Source organism: Hevea brasiliensis, chromosome 6 (assembly GCF_030052815.1).
Source record: "Hevea brasiliensis isolate MT/VB/25A 57/8 chromosome 6, ASM3005281v1, whole genome shotgun sequence".
Lineage (NCBI taxonomy): Eukaryota > Viridiplantae > Streptophyta > Magnoliopsida > Malpighiales > Euphorbiaceae > Hevea > Hevea brasiliensis.
In genome coordinates, this window is record NC_079498.1 from 69,531,594 (window position 1) to 69,547,831 (window position 16,238).

The window sequence follows — 16,238 nt, forward strand, 5'->3', positions numbered from 1 at the left end:
ACGGGATCATGTTATGCCTTACAGAGGGGTAAGGTGTGACAGCTTGAATTTTTTATATATCTTTATGAACTCAAATTGTAACTCGACTCGAAAGCTTCACGCTGTGACTTGATTAGGATAAAAAGTGAGATCTGTGGTGGTAGCGGAGGGCATAGGCCAACAGGTACGAGGGCAACATGAAGGAGTGGAAGTGTGAATAAAGGGCATTAGAACACTAAATTTCAAAAATTATTTCTAAGGTTACATGCACCATACCAAGTGTCTTATGATCCTAATCAATTTCCAATGCCCAATTGCATATCAAAACATATTTTAGCATGCATTAAAATTTCATTTGCCATTAAAGATTATGAATTAACATTTCATTCAATTAAACCCTAACTAAAAGAGGGATTTTTAGGTACTAACCTCTTGATGCATAATTGAAGCATCTTAGGATGTTCTTAGAACACCAAATGTTGTCTCTATAGTTTGTCCACCACAAGCACACACCAAAGTTTGCAATGGCAGCCCCTAGATTGGCTTTTTAAGCCTTGTCAACTAATTTTGAGATGGGGTTTATGCTTTGTGAAGGTTGTATGAATGTATTGGGTGTTAGAAACACTTTCTAATAATTTGAATTCAAGAGGAAATCAAAGTTTTTCCCTTGAATCAATAGAGAAATTGAAGAGAAGAGTAAGAGACCAAGTTTCCGTCCAACTTAAGAGAGCAAGAGAGAGAAATAATTTTTTTCTTTATAACTTTTCTTTATATACTTAGGTCAAACCCTAACTTACTCCCTCGCCACATGTCATCACAAGATCCGATCTTGTTATTATTTGATTTAATCCTATGAAGCCACGTGTTAAGCTCCATTTAAATCATGACATGTGGTCTTCCATCATAAGAAGACAAGTGGTAAGATCATATGGTGCCACGTGTCACCATCTCATGGTGCCACGTGTCACCATGTGAAAAGACCAATTTGCCCTTTCTTTTTAATTTGAGTTCTCAACCCAAAATTATAATTTCTCCTCTTTAAATCAATTTACATCAAATATAAATTAATTAATTAATTAATCTCCATTAATTAATTTCTCATAATTAAATTCATATTTAATCAAATTAAATATAAATTTAATTTATATTATACATTCAATAACTTAGATTTGGTTTCAAGTCATGCTAGGGACTTTGCAATCTTATTGCAAACCAAACCTCTTTAATTAATTAATTAAACTCTTTAATTAATCAATTAAATCACATTTTAAATGGTGATTAGCTTGTGTAGATGTGTGACTTTCTAGGCTCATTACTTATTGGCAATGAGAAATGATATTAAATCTTAATATTATTAGAACTCTTTCTTACCGTAAATAATTTCTCTAAATCATTTTAAACATCTCATAGACCATGGTTGATACCTAGCATAGTATACTATGGCCATGCTATCGGTAACAAGGAATACCTTAAATGAACCTTTAATCATATGTTACCATGCACTAGAATCACTCTGGTACAAAATCATAATTTGAGCTGGAGTCATAGTTAATGTCAAACCCCATTTACTATGAATATTATGTTCTCTTTTAATTCCAGTTCTTGATTAATTAGATTTTCTTATTAGAAACCCTTTTCTAACTAAATCTGTCTATCCTGGCCAGGAACTTGAAGCATCAAGAACAATTAAATGAACATAGGATTTTATCCCTACTTACTTAGGGTAACGGATTCCATCTTGATCAACACCTATCTCCATATATAACTAGTATGAGCCAAAACATGCCCATATACCCATACACAGTACAAGTATGAAAGCAGTATCAAACTCAAACCACCTATATATAAGATAACTATGTTATCTCAAGTCTAAAGATTATATGCACTGATATGATATATGGCAATGCATTAACAAGAGTAAACTCCATGTGCTTGTCATAAGCATCATTGGTTCGGCCTACTTATTGTGTATAAGTGCCTATCATGTTTGTTATGTGGCATGAGACTCACCACTCCATCTTATTTATATTTCATATAAATACCTTGGAAATAAATATGATTACAATCTTTCTAGATAAGTCATGTCCTTTGTGAACCAATCTATGATACTTTGTGCTAGAAATATAGTCACTCATATTCTTAACAACTTAAGAATAGAATTTCTAACAAAATATCAGTAGACCTTTTCTATTACACATAAATATATTATGTAAATGGAAAAGTGAAATTACTTTTTATTAATAAAATATGTACAAGATACATACAAAATGATATACTCTAGGGCATACTACTAACAATCTCCCACTAGCACTAGAGCTATTCATTACAATATCTTAGACCCATATTCTCAAGATGTCAGTCTAACTGAGTTTGTGACATAGGCTTTATGAATGGATTAGTTGAACTTTTGGCTGATGCTATTTTCTGCATGGCTACATCGTCTCGCCCAACTATCTCTTTGATAATGTGGTAGTGTCTTTCTATGTGTTTGGATTTCTAGTGAGACCGGGGTTCCTTAGCCTGTATGATCGCTCCATTGTTGTCACAGTAAAGAGGAACTGCTTACTCAATGGAAGGAACTACTACAAGTTCTGTCATGAACTTCTTTATCCAAACAGCCTCTTTTGTAGAATCTGATGCAGCAATATACTCAGCCTCTATAGTGGAATCAGCAGTCATACTCTATTTGGAACTGCTCTATTCGGAACTCTTCCAACTAACTGCACCTCCATTACAAATGAACACAAACACAGAGGTAGACTTTCTATCATCGATATCTTATTGAAAATGAGAATCAGTATAACCATCCAATTGCAAGTCACCACCTCCATAAATCAAGAATAAATCCTTAGTTCTTCTCAAGTACTTAAAGATATTCTTGGCAGCTATCCAGTGTTCCAAACCTAGATTGGATTGAAACCTGCTAGTCAAACTAGCAACATATGCGATATCTGACCTAGTACACAACATTGCATATATTAAACTTCCAATAGCCGAAGCATATGGAATATTGGCTATTTTATCTCTTTCTTCTGGTATCTTTGGAGACATCTCTTTAGAAAGATGGATACCATATATTACTGGTAAAAATCCTCTCTTGGAATCAAGCATGTTAAACCTCTTTAACACCTTCTCCAAGAATAGACTTTGGGATAAACCAATTATTCTCTTCGTTTGATCTCTATAGATGCGAATTCCAAGAATATAGGTTGTCTCCCCTAAGTCTTTCATGGAGAATGTATTTGACAACTATACCTTAACATTTGTTAACATACCTATGTCATTACCTATCAATAAAATGTCATCTACATATAAAACAAGGAAAGTGACAGCACCCTTGCTAACCTTCTTATATACACATGGCTCATCCATATTTTTGATAAAACCAAATGATTTACTGACTTCATCAAAATGAATGTTTCAACTCCTTGAAGCTTGTTTTAACCAATAAATAGATCGTTTTAGCTTACATAACTTGGAATCATCTTGGGATTCAAAACCCCTAGGTTGCTCCATGAAAATGTTTTCATCAATGTTTCCATTGAGAAAAGCTATTTTGACATCCATTTGCTAAATCTCATAATCATAGTATACAGTTATTGCTAATAAAATCCTAATTGATTTAAGCATGGCAACAGGCGAGAAAGTTTCCTCATAGTCGATTCCTTGCCTTTGACAAAACCCTTTCGCAACTAGCCTTACTTTATATGTCTCTACCTTTCCATCAGAACCAATTTTCTTCTTGAAAACCCATTTTTCCCTATAGGTACAATACCTTCAGGTGGGTTAACAAGGTCCCAAACTTGGTTCTTATGCATGGAATCAATTTCGGATTTCATAGCTTCAATCCATTTTGAAGAATCTATATCTGATATAGCTTCTTCATAGGTAAGAAGATCATCTCCATGATATATTTCTTCATGAGTAAATAACTCTTGCTCATCTTCATGAAGAAAACCATATCTCACTGGTAGGTGAGATATCCTGGTCGATCTGTGAGGAATTACTGTCGATGTTTCATTAATAGGTGTAGGTTGACTAGATGGATCTATATCCATTTGATTTGTTGGTTGATCAGAAATCTCCAATTCTAACTCTATTTGCCTTCATTTGCCACCTTCTTAAATAAATTGTTGTTCAAGAAATATGGCATCTCTGCTTACCACAACCTTTTGTGATGTAGGCATATAAAAATAATGTCCAAAACTTTCTTTTGGATATCTAACAAATCGACCTTTTTCTGATCTGGTTTCCAATTTATCAATGTTCAGCTTTTTAATATAAGTAGGACAACCCCAAATCTTAACATGCTTAAGACTCGATTTTCTTCCATGCCATATCTCATAAGGTGTGGAAGAGACTGATTTTGATGGAATCTTATTCAGAATATGCAAAGCTGATTCTAATGCAAATCCCTAAAAGGAGATTGGCATATCAGTATAGCTCATCATACTGCGTACCATATCTAATAGGGTACAATTTCTCCTTTCAGATACACCATTTAGTTGTGGCGTTCTTGGAGGAGTCAGTTGGGAGACAATGCCATGCTCTTTCAAGTATTCATCAAATTCAGTACTTAAGTATTCACCTCCATGATCTGATCGAAGAGTTTTAATACTTTTTCCTGTTTGATTTTCTACTTCACATTTAAATTTTTTGAACTTTTCAAAGGATTCATGTTTGTATTTCATCAAATACAAATACCCAAACCTTGATTTATCATCAGTAAAGGTAATAAAGTAATGAAAATCGCCTCTAGCCATTTCCTTAAATGGACCACATACATCACTATGTATCAATTCCAAAATATTTTCAGCTCTTAACCCTTGTCCAATAAAAGGTGATCTAGTCATTTTGTCTTAAAGACAGGATTCACAAGTTGGAGTAGGTTTAGAACCCAATGAGGATAAAATCCCCATTTTCTCCAGATTTGCAATCTTACCTTCTATAACATGACCTAATCTTAAGTGCCAAATATTTTTTGAACTTGAGTTGATTTTCATCATGGCATTACATTCATTTAGATTGCTTGCATTAGATTTGTATTTAACATTATTATCTAAATAATGAAGTCCATCATGCATATAACCTGAGCCAACATATTTATTTCCAAAATAAATATTGCAAACATCATTTGTGAACTGAAATTCATAGCCATTTCTAGTCAAACTAGATATAGAAATGATGTTCTTAAAAGCATCAAGTACATGCAAAACATTATTTCAATACAAAACATGTCCATTCATGTATAAAGATTTAGATCCTACAGCTAAAGCTTCAACAGTTGAGCCATTGCCAACCTGGAGTCTAATATATTGTGACTGTAAGCTGCTACTACTTACTAGTTCCTGCATATCAAAAGTGATGTGAAAACTAGTACCAGTATCTAAAACCCAAGCTGTAGATGAACTATGAGTCTCATCAAAATCTAAATAATAACACACAGACATACCTTCTGAAGGTCTATCCTTCTTGTCCTTCAAAGAAGCAAGATACTCTGGGCAGTTCCTTTTCCAGTGCCCATCCTTCTAGCAATGGAAACACTTTGCCTTGCCTTTGTCAACTTTGGTCTTGCCCTTCTGTTTGGCTATCTTCTTGGAAGGTTCAGGAATTTGAGGTTTCTTATTCTTATTGCCCTTCTTCTTTTTAGACTATCCAATAGAAGAAGAAGATGCAATTAAAGCCACCTCATTTCCTTTATTGCCCGGCATATTCTTTTGGGCAATAACTAGAATGTTAAGCAACCCAGCTAGAGTACACTCTTGCTTTGTCATAGGGAAATTTATCACAAAATTTCCAAATGACTCAGGCAGGGACTGAAGGATCAGATTCGTCTGCAGTTGGAAATCCATGTGAAAATCAAGATGTTCCAACTGCTCAATAAACCAAATCATCTTATGGACATGATCTCCTATGTTCTGTCCCTCAGACATCTTCATGTGGAATAGCTATCTAGGTATCTCTGACCTAGCATTCCTATTGTGCTCACCATAGAACTCTTGCAGGTGAAGGAGGATCTCACTTGCATTTTGCATATTTTCATGCTACTTTTATAACTCATTAGTCATAGAAGCAAGCATATAATATTTGGCTCTCATATCATGCTCCTTCCACTTGTCTAAAGTGTCTAGTTCCTCTTGTGTAGCCTCTGGAGGTAAGGGACCAGGAACCTTTGAGTCTTAAATATATCCAATACATTCTAGGTTCAGGACAAGTTTTAAATTTCTGAGCTAATAAAAAAGATTATGTCCCGTCAACTTATTGTGATCAAGTATGCTCGCAAGGATATTAGATGGTGGTGGTTGTTGTGTGCTCATTATTATCAGAAAAATTAACTGTAGAAAATAACTAGATTAATTAGTAAATATATCAAGTAATTAACCAAAATGATTATGGCCTTTTAATCAAATTGGTCCTCCCAATAACTTGACGAATCCTACACTTCCAAAGTAGGAAACGAAAATCCTAGTTCGATGGATTTCTAGTGGGTGATTGAATTCTTATAGTCTTATTGATCATCCTCAGGCACATCCATTATTGGAATTACAATAAACTATAAGTGAGCAACTCCTTGCCTATCACATCTCATGTGAGGTTCAATCATTTATTTAGCCCCTAATGCTCAAAATCTCAGGCACATTCATTATTGATTTATCTTGCATTAGTTAAGTTAATCCCATTGAGCTAGTAAACGTGCAAATAATTTTAATGTCCTCAGGCGCATCCATTATTGGCCACCAACTATTTACATATTTATAACATCTTATGCTTAACAATTATTCTTAAGAAAATCTCTTAAATAAATGTATTACATACAAGTATTTAAAATTTCTTAAAATAATTGCCTCAATGGAGGACCATGATATAATTAATTTAATTGTACCATTTCCAACTTAATCATTTGTTTAGAAGATTTTATGATCGACTTAATTACTATTATGGTCTCACTTTGCACATTATCCAATTGGCATGCATAAATCATATACTTGCATACATTCACATACATCTCATGCATACATGGATAAACAAATAATATGGTATGATCATCGACTTTCTAAGAGATTTAATTCTAAGCCACCAAGAATTGAATCAAGGCATTCCTAGGTGTACTTCATTCATTCATTTTACAAGAGTTGCTAAAGGAGTACATAATTAACCCTTGATCTTGATTTTCTCCCACTGGTCCCACCAATGCTCTTGACCTCCTTGTTCTTTTTGCAATCCAATTACATTGTAACCCTTGGCATACTAAGGTGAATTTACAAGAATATGGACTTTAAAGTCCTCAAATAAATGAAATTACAACCTAAATTAGTACAACATTTATAATACATGCCACTAAAACAAAATTAATTATTTTACATCCCAAAGAAAAATAAAAGAAATAAATCCAATAACATTGGTCTTTTATTGTCCATGATCATCCATCATGCATATTAAAATTTAACAATTAAATAAAACATACATGCTAAAAATTAAATTGAATATCACATATTCAACCAAAATTAAATTTGAATCTCATTCAAATAAATTTTAAATTTAGAAACTTTTTCCAAATTTAATACCTTGAAAATAATTTTCAAAAATTAATTGCATGATTAAAATTCCTAATTAAACAATTTAATTAGGTATGGGCCTAATTATGGGCCTTAAGATATACAACAATTACATAATGGGCCCAAAAACCAAACACACCCTTGGGGCATGTGTCTTGCCCAAGCCGCCCCTCTTGAGCACCCAAACCAGCTCAAATCAATCCAAATTTGATCCAATCACACAATTAAGCCTCATAAACAATCTTAATGGCAAATATAGTGGCTCTGATACCAATTGAAGGAGTGGAAGAGTGAATAAATGGCATTAGAACCTTGAATTTCAAAAATTATTTCTAAGATTACATACACCATACCAAGTGTCTTATGATCCTAATCAATTTCCAATGCCCAATTGCATACCAAAACATATTTTAGCATGCATTAAAATTTCATTTGCCATTAAAGATTATGAATTAACATTTTATTCAATTAAATCCCAACTAAAAGAGGGATTTTTAGGTACTAGCCTCTTGATGCACAATTGAAGCCTCTTAGGAAGTTCTTAGGATACCAAATGTTGTCCCTCTAGTTTGTCAACCATAAGCACACACCAAAGTTTGCAATGGCAGCCCCTAGATTGGCTTCTCAAGCCTTGTCAACCAATTTTGAGATAGGGTTTATGCTTTGTGAAGGTAGTATGAATGTATTGGGTGTTAGAAACACTTTCTAATAATTTTAATTCAAGTGGAAATCAAAGTTTTTCCCTTGAATCAATTGAGAAATTGAAGAGAAGAGGAAGAGGCCAAGTTGCCATCCAACTTAAGAGAGTAAGAGAGAGGAGTAATTTTTTTTTTTTATAACTTTTCTTTATATACTTAGGTCAAACCCTAACTTACTCCCTTGCCACATGTCATCACAAGATCCGATCTTGTTATTATTTGATTTAATCCTATGAAGTCAAGTGTCAAGCTCCATTTAAATCATGGCATGTGGTCTTTCATCATAGAAAGACAAGTGGCAAGATCATATGGTGCCATGTGTCAACGTCTCATGGTGCCATATGTCACCATGTGAAAAGACCAATTTACCCTTACTTTTTAATTTGAGTTCTCAACCCAAAATTATAATTTCTCCTCTTTAAATCAATTTAAATCAAATATAAATAAATTAATTAATTAATTAATCTCCATTAATTAATTTCTCATAATTAAATTCATATTTAATCAAATTAAATATAAATTTAATTTATACTATACATCCAATAACCTAGATTTGGTTTCAAGTCATGCTAGGGACTTTGCAATCTTATTGCAAACCAAACCTCTTTAATTAATTAATTAAACTCTTTAATTAATCAATTAAATCACATTTTAAATGGTGATTAGCTTGTGTAGATGTGTGACTTACTAGGCTTATTACTTATTGGCAATGAGAAATGATGTTAACTCTTAATATCATTAGAACTCTTTCTTACCATAAATAATTTCTCTAAATCATTTCAAACATCTCATAGACCATAGTTGACACCTAGCATAGTATGCCATGACCACCCAATCAGTAATAAGGAATACGTTAAATGAACCTTTAATTATATGTTACCATGCACTAGAATCTCTCTGTTATAAATTCCCAATTCGAGCTGGAGTCATGGTTAATGTCAAAACCCATTTGCTATGAACATTATGTTCTCTTTTAATTCCAGTTCTTGATTAATTAGATTTTTTTATCAGAAACTCTTTTCTGACTAAATCTGTCTGTACTGGCCAGGAACTTGAAACATCAAGAACAATTACATGAACATAGGATTTTATCCCTATTTGCTTAGGGTAACAGATTCCATCTTGATCAACACATATCTCCATATATAACTAGTAGGAGCTAACACATGCCCATATACCCATACACAGTAAAAGTATGAAAGCAGTATCAAACTCAAACCACCTATATACAAGATAACTGTGTTATCTCATGTCTAAAGATTATATGCACTGATATGATATATGACAATGTATTGACAAGAGTAAACTCCATGTGCTTGTCATAAACGTCACTGGTTCGGCCTACTTATCGTGTATAAGTGCCTATCATATTTGTTATGCGGTATAAGACTCACCACTCCATCTTATTTATATCTCATATAAATACCTTGGAAACAAACATGATTACAATATTTCTGGATAAGGCATATCCTTTGTGAAGTATCCTCGATTGTGAACCGGTTTATGATACTTTATGCTAGAAATATTGTCACTCATATTCTTAATAACCTAAGAATAGAATTTCTTAACAAAATATCAATGAACCTTTTCTATTACACATAAATATATTATATAAATGGAAAAATGAAATTGCCTTTTATTAATAAAATATGTACAAGATACATATAAAATGATATGCTCTAGGGCATACTACTAACACAATGCCTCTGTGGTATGAACTAGTATAAATATTGTAATATTTTGCCCTTTGCGGTAGAGTTGTGGGATATTCGAGAAAAACACTAGGGTTAGGGTTTGGGGTTCTGAGTGATTGTGTAACTCCCCACCTTAGGTAGTCCGAACATTCTACTATTTCGGTGATTAATGTCTGTCTAGATGGTTGAAATGTTTGGAATTACCCTTAATTTTAAGTAAAGAGCCACAATTAAAATTAATAAAGATCAAGTAAGGTTGAAGAAAAAATAAAAGAAGTAGAGTATAAATCAGTTAAATGTGCACAAGTCCCAGCGATGGGTAACACCACTGGGAAGTGACTGTCAATCTGGTTCCTACTCTAATTCATGTAGGACTGTAGACACCATATTTTGGTCGACCCTCAAATGCAATGTTCTTTTAAAATTGAAATCTCATTATGTTATCCGTTCTCAACCTATGACTCGATCACAGGTCACTTTTTAGAACTCAGCAATGGCTTGTCTTCGAAATAACTCGATCTCACATTCAAGTTAGACTGCTTTCCGATCTCTTTTCCTTTATCCGATGTGTTCAGATCGATATTGGATCTCCGAACCATTTAACCTTACATGCTTTTATTTTTCGATCTCTCTATGTTAAAATACCTCAAAATTCCAAATCTACATATAGTGTTGTGATCATGCATCTCGCTTGAATTGTTCAAACATTCCTTAAACAAAGCCAAGGTTTTATCCGATCTCTAAATGATGATCCCGACCCTAATAAGCTCAAGTCATTTTCAAATCTTTACAATTCTACCAAATCACTCTTCAAATGTTTCAAGGTTTCAGTCGATATTCGGTCACGATACTGTCCGATCTCATGTTCACGTGTAATGGTGTTTTGATCTCTTGAAGTGGTTTGATGTTTTATGATTAATAATCGATCCCAGGTTTAATGTCGAACTATATTCAATTGATTAAGTACTCAGGCAATTTGGTTTGGATATTTTCTAATCTCATCAAGAAAATTGAGCATGAAAAGACTAAAATTCATTTTAAAATATAAAAAATATACAAGTCATTTGGTAGAAGGGTCTCCCCTAACTTGTTCTTCAGATACATTTTCAGTTATGTCATTCTCTCTCTCTCTCTCAGGCTCCTCCTCACTGTCTTCCTCAAGATAGCGCTTCACGAGCTTGGCCAAAAGATCGCCATATGCATTCACATAAGCACCAGCCTATCTCACTAGAGCCTCTTCTTCTTTTGCCTTGATCTCTTTAGTAAGTCTAGCGACTGTTTGCTGGTTTTACAACCCCGCAAGTTCACGGATCGCTAATAAGTAATAAAGTGATGAGTAAAGTATTGTTCCCATGAGGAATTTGATTAGTAAGTACCAATCTACACAGTAATTTTAACTATTTAGGCTATCAAATACTGAGCAAATGAAGGTTGTTTATTTTAAGCACTAGAATGATAAACTTAAAACGAAATAATCTAATTTGAAACAATTCCAGAATTAAGATTTCACACTTGAATCTTACTATAGATGTTATCTTGTTTATTTACTGGATTGAGAATCATTTGCCTTGATGGAAATTAGTCCTAAGGTATCCTAAGTCCTCTCTCAAGGCACCTAGGGTGTATTTTAATTAACTTAAACCCGACTTTCATGGCAATCAAATTAATTAAAACCCCTTAAGGTCTTTGACCAATTTTGAAATTCCACAAAGGTATCAGCCTATGTCTAGGTCAGAATTCCTAGGTTCAAAATCTTGATTTTCTAATATTAATCTTCACCTTTTAGTCCTTCAATTAATATCTATAATCAATACTAAGTGGGTACCAACACATAGCTTACATTAAGATCACAAGAAATTAAATCAAGGAACAAATCTCAAATCTAATAAATAAACTTAATGTTTATCCATAATAATGATCACAGGCATTATTCTCCCAATTCCAGAATATGAAAACTACTCACTCATGGTGAGTTCAGCAAGCATCATCATGAAAAGGTAAAGACAGTAAAAAGAAATCATCTAGAAAAAATAAAACAATAAAAATCCATTTAAGGAAATGGAATGATAGAACCAAAGAGGGTTTGCAGCTTTGATCTTGTGGAACTTCGGCTGAAAAACTCCTTTTGATACTGATATTCTTCTCCTCAAGATGGCCGAAGAGAGTGCAGAAGGGAGCACTCTTGGATGTTTTTTGCCTCTATTTATAATAGTTGTTCTAGGGTTAGGTCATTTTGAGTCCAAAAAGCCTTAGGAGTCTGATTTGAATGTGTAAACAATAGAGGGAATTCAGGTTAGAGAATTGGCTACCGCATGGTACACAACCTGTGTGTCGCTACACTGCCCCGGGCCGTGTAACTTACTGGAGTGGAATGGTAGAGTCTTGCATTGGTATAGAGACTTACACGGGTCCCTTCAGATTACACGGGTCCAATTACACGACCCGTGTACTTTTGTTTCTCCATTGGCTCTTTAGCTTTCTTTTGGCAGAAAGTTACACGGGTCTGTGGCTTTGCTTACACGACCCATGTACTTTGTATCAGTAGCAATTTTGAGTCTTTTGACCTCTCCAAGCTTCCGTTTGCACTCCTATGCTCTGTGACTTCACCAAAATACCTAAAATGATGCAGGAAACATGAAATTAAGAGCTTGACAATAGAAATTAAAAAAACTAATGAAATCAACTACTTTGCATGAGATTACTTGCCTAAATGCCATGAGATAGTATACAAATGTGCTTAAAAACATCTATACAATTCAAGTGTATCAAATACCCCCAAACTCAAACTTTTGCTTGTCCTCAAGCAAAACAAAACTCTATTTTAAAATGCATTTTAAGGAAAAACTCAGGAAGATAACCAATAATTCAATAAGCATATAATTTAACTCTTCTAATCCTTCATACCATTTACCCTCTTTCAAGGCATAAAGGTTTTTACTAGCTACCTGTATGGAACTTCACCTCCTTTCATGGTGTTTCAACTAATTATTCCTCTATACAAGGCCATTAATAAGTCACAAATAACCTGTTTTATTAGGATAGACTTGAGAAACACTTGCTCCCCTAGATTTGCTTCTATTGTGGATGATTGTGATGAAGTAACTCAATTCCAACTCTATAGGCATATCTCAAATTTCTATCTCCACTAATGTAGCATACACTTTTCAAAAGATCAAAAGGTCTTTAAAAGGGTTGTAATGGGGCTAAAGGGATAATGACTTAGTTGCCAATGAAAGGTTTATAGGGAATGCAAATATGAGGATAGCATGTATGTATAAAATACCAAGTATACTAAATTTATTCTACTGATTTTGTATGGAGAGGAAGGGCTTTTGGTTTTTTATAGTGCCAAGCATGCTTCCATGATTCTTGAGACTTCCCCCTTTTTTTTTTATGTCCCTTTTGTCTTCTTCCCTAAACTCATTGCTTTTGTTGGGTTAGGAATGCAAATTTTTCTTTGGTTTCAATTTCACACCTTGCACTCTTTCTCGAATTCTTCATCCTCTCTCCATTTTCCTTTTTGCACTTAATATACTTTTTACTTATGCATTTAGCTTCCTCAAAAGGGTAGGTATGTGTTTAGGCTAGGGGTTAGGTCAATAATTATGGGTAAACAAGGAAAATCATATAGGTAAAAATATAGGCTCAAGCTGGGTGCAAGGGACATATTGTGACTAAGGGTGGCTAAGGCTTAATTAGGCTATATCAAAGAATGCCTTAATCATTTCTTCATCAAGCATATGCTAGGATTTCACCTTGATAGGTCCAAGAGATATGTTTTAGAGCTGGTGAGGCATTTTTAGGTTTGTTTATATTTCAAAAAATTTCTCCTAACTTCACAAGTTCGATGTGACAAATTAATAGTTATAAAGGGGTTTAACTAGTCTAGTTCCACTAAAGAGATTAGGTTCTTCACAGACAACAAATTAAAATCCTTTTTTGCCTATCCAGATACGTTCATTCCTCTATCTCGTGGAGTCCAATTCTTAACTTACTAGAAATTGGTTATAGTTCTAAGTTTCATAATTCAAAGCTCAAAATTTTCAATATTCTTCTGGAATTTTGATACACAAGAATAATATAGTTGAAATTAAGCAATGTAATGATATGCAAAACATGGAATGCACTTATACCCTCCCAAACTCAAAATGAACATTGTTCTCAATGTTAACATAATATGCAAAATTAGAGAAAACCATACAAAAATAATAAGAAAGCATATTATTTATTAAGCATTGAAAGGTTAGACAAAAAGCAAATAAAAGAGACCTATGATTGCTGTTTAGGACTAAGGTATGCAAGATTTTACAATAGAGAACCTATCCTATAGTCCTAGCTCTAAAAGGTCTCTGATGGTGATGATGGCGACGCTGGCTCCTCTTCATCGAGCCTTTCCATTAGCATGTCTAGTTTGTTGTGGGCTTCATAGAGGCTGTCCTCGATTGCTCGCATCTTGTTGTTGATGGTGGTCTCCATGCGTTATAGGTATGCGAGGACCAGGTCTATGGGTGGTGGTGTGTATGGAGGCACTCGAGTGGGGGACTCATGAAATAGTGGCTCTTGGGCTTTCGCCTACGGCTGCAAAGTCTCGCTAGGTCCTTCTTGTGCTTCATCTCTCCGAGGGATGGCATTCCCTTCGGCATCAAGTAGGTAGCAGGTGTTGCCCACCTTCTTACATATCCCCATGGATATACAGATGGTTTGATCAATTCTTGATGTTCCACTGATGGAGTGCAGCCTGTGATGTCCTGGGATGAATCTAAAGTGGAGGGCGATGGTTGTGACGAGGCCACCAAGCACAATGTCCCCGATAGGCTGATGACAGAGACGGCAGAGGTGGTTGCACAAAAAGAAGCCAGTGCTGTAGCGCTGCCTGGTGACCATGCACCAGAAGAAAAAGAGCTCACTGGCGTTTACCATGCCAAGGCTGTCACCATGGCCCATGATGGTGTGGGCGGCTAACCGATGCATGTAACGTAGGGCTAGACTTGTGATACCCGAAGATTTTGACTTGCTGGAGTTATACGGCTCCATATTCAGGGCTATGGACCTCCAGAAGTTGATGCTGTTGTAGAGCATGCGGTTCTGAGGGATCTCTTATTAGCCAGTGCTATCGAAGCCAAAGATGGCATTGAACTCATCTATATTCATTAGTCGATCGACACTAAGAAGGTAAAATTCAATTCTGCCTCTATCTTCTCTATCGGTAAGCCATAAGGTGGCCTTGAAACTTCCCAAAAACTCGAGTGTGGTGTCCCGATATGCGGGGAATTGGAGTTAGGCAAACTTTGTCCACCCGATGCTATCGAGTAGTCCATTGATCTCGTCTTGCAACTCGATTTCCTTCAGTATTGCAAAATCCATGTATTTTGTGGAGCTAATTTTTGGGGTGTGAAGCTGGGTGCACATGACCTTATGGGCATCATCACAGAATCCCCAAGGAATGGAGATTTCGGGTTGTGGAGCAACTTGTGGCTGGGGCTGCGATTGAGGAGGTGTTGGTTGAGGAGAGGCTGCCCTTGTTCTTGGGCACTGGGGTGTCGGCTGAGGGGGAAAAAGTTAGGATTCTCCTCCTTGCCTCGAGGAAGAGCCCATTCTTCACATAGATCACTTTGCAAGAGCCATTAATCAGTTTTGGGAAGGAGAAGAGTGGGGTTTGGTGAAGGGAGAAGAGATTTGAGGGGTTTTTATAAACTAGGAGGGGTGGAGATGAAGGGTTTTATCTTTGTGAATGGGTTTAAGGCGAGAGGTGCATTTAAAGAGCCATTAGGACTCTTTGTTTCACGTATTTCGTGCCCCAAGAATCACGTCTACAATGAGATACATGGGTCGTGTATCACTACACGGGTCCCAACATGTAAGGCCGTGTAAATTTTTGCTCAAAAATTTCAAATCCTATCATAGTACATGATTCGTGTAAATGAGCTCTGGGACCCGTGTAACTTACTGCCTTTCGAGTTGTTTTACTGAACATGTTACACGGCCCGTGTAAATTACAAAGGGGACCTGTGTAACTTTCTGTCTCCCCCAGAGTTAAAATTTGCAAGAGTTTTATGGACTTCCAAAAAGTTACACGGGGCATGTGAAACCAATACATGACCCGTGTACTTTTTTGATTCTCTAATTTTTCCCTTATGAAAATTTTTTTCTCACCACAATGCATAAAATGGATGTAAAGGTTAGCAATAAAGCTACTTCCCCGATTTTATTCGATTTTTTTTTCCTTGTGTGGTTTTGACTTGATGATTTCTCTCCTCTCCTGCTTCCAGCTCCTTGCTTTTCTAGAAGGTCCTACAAAATGAAATACTAAT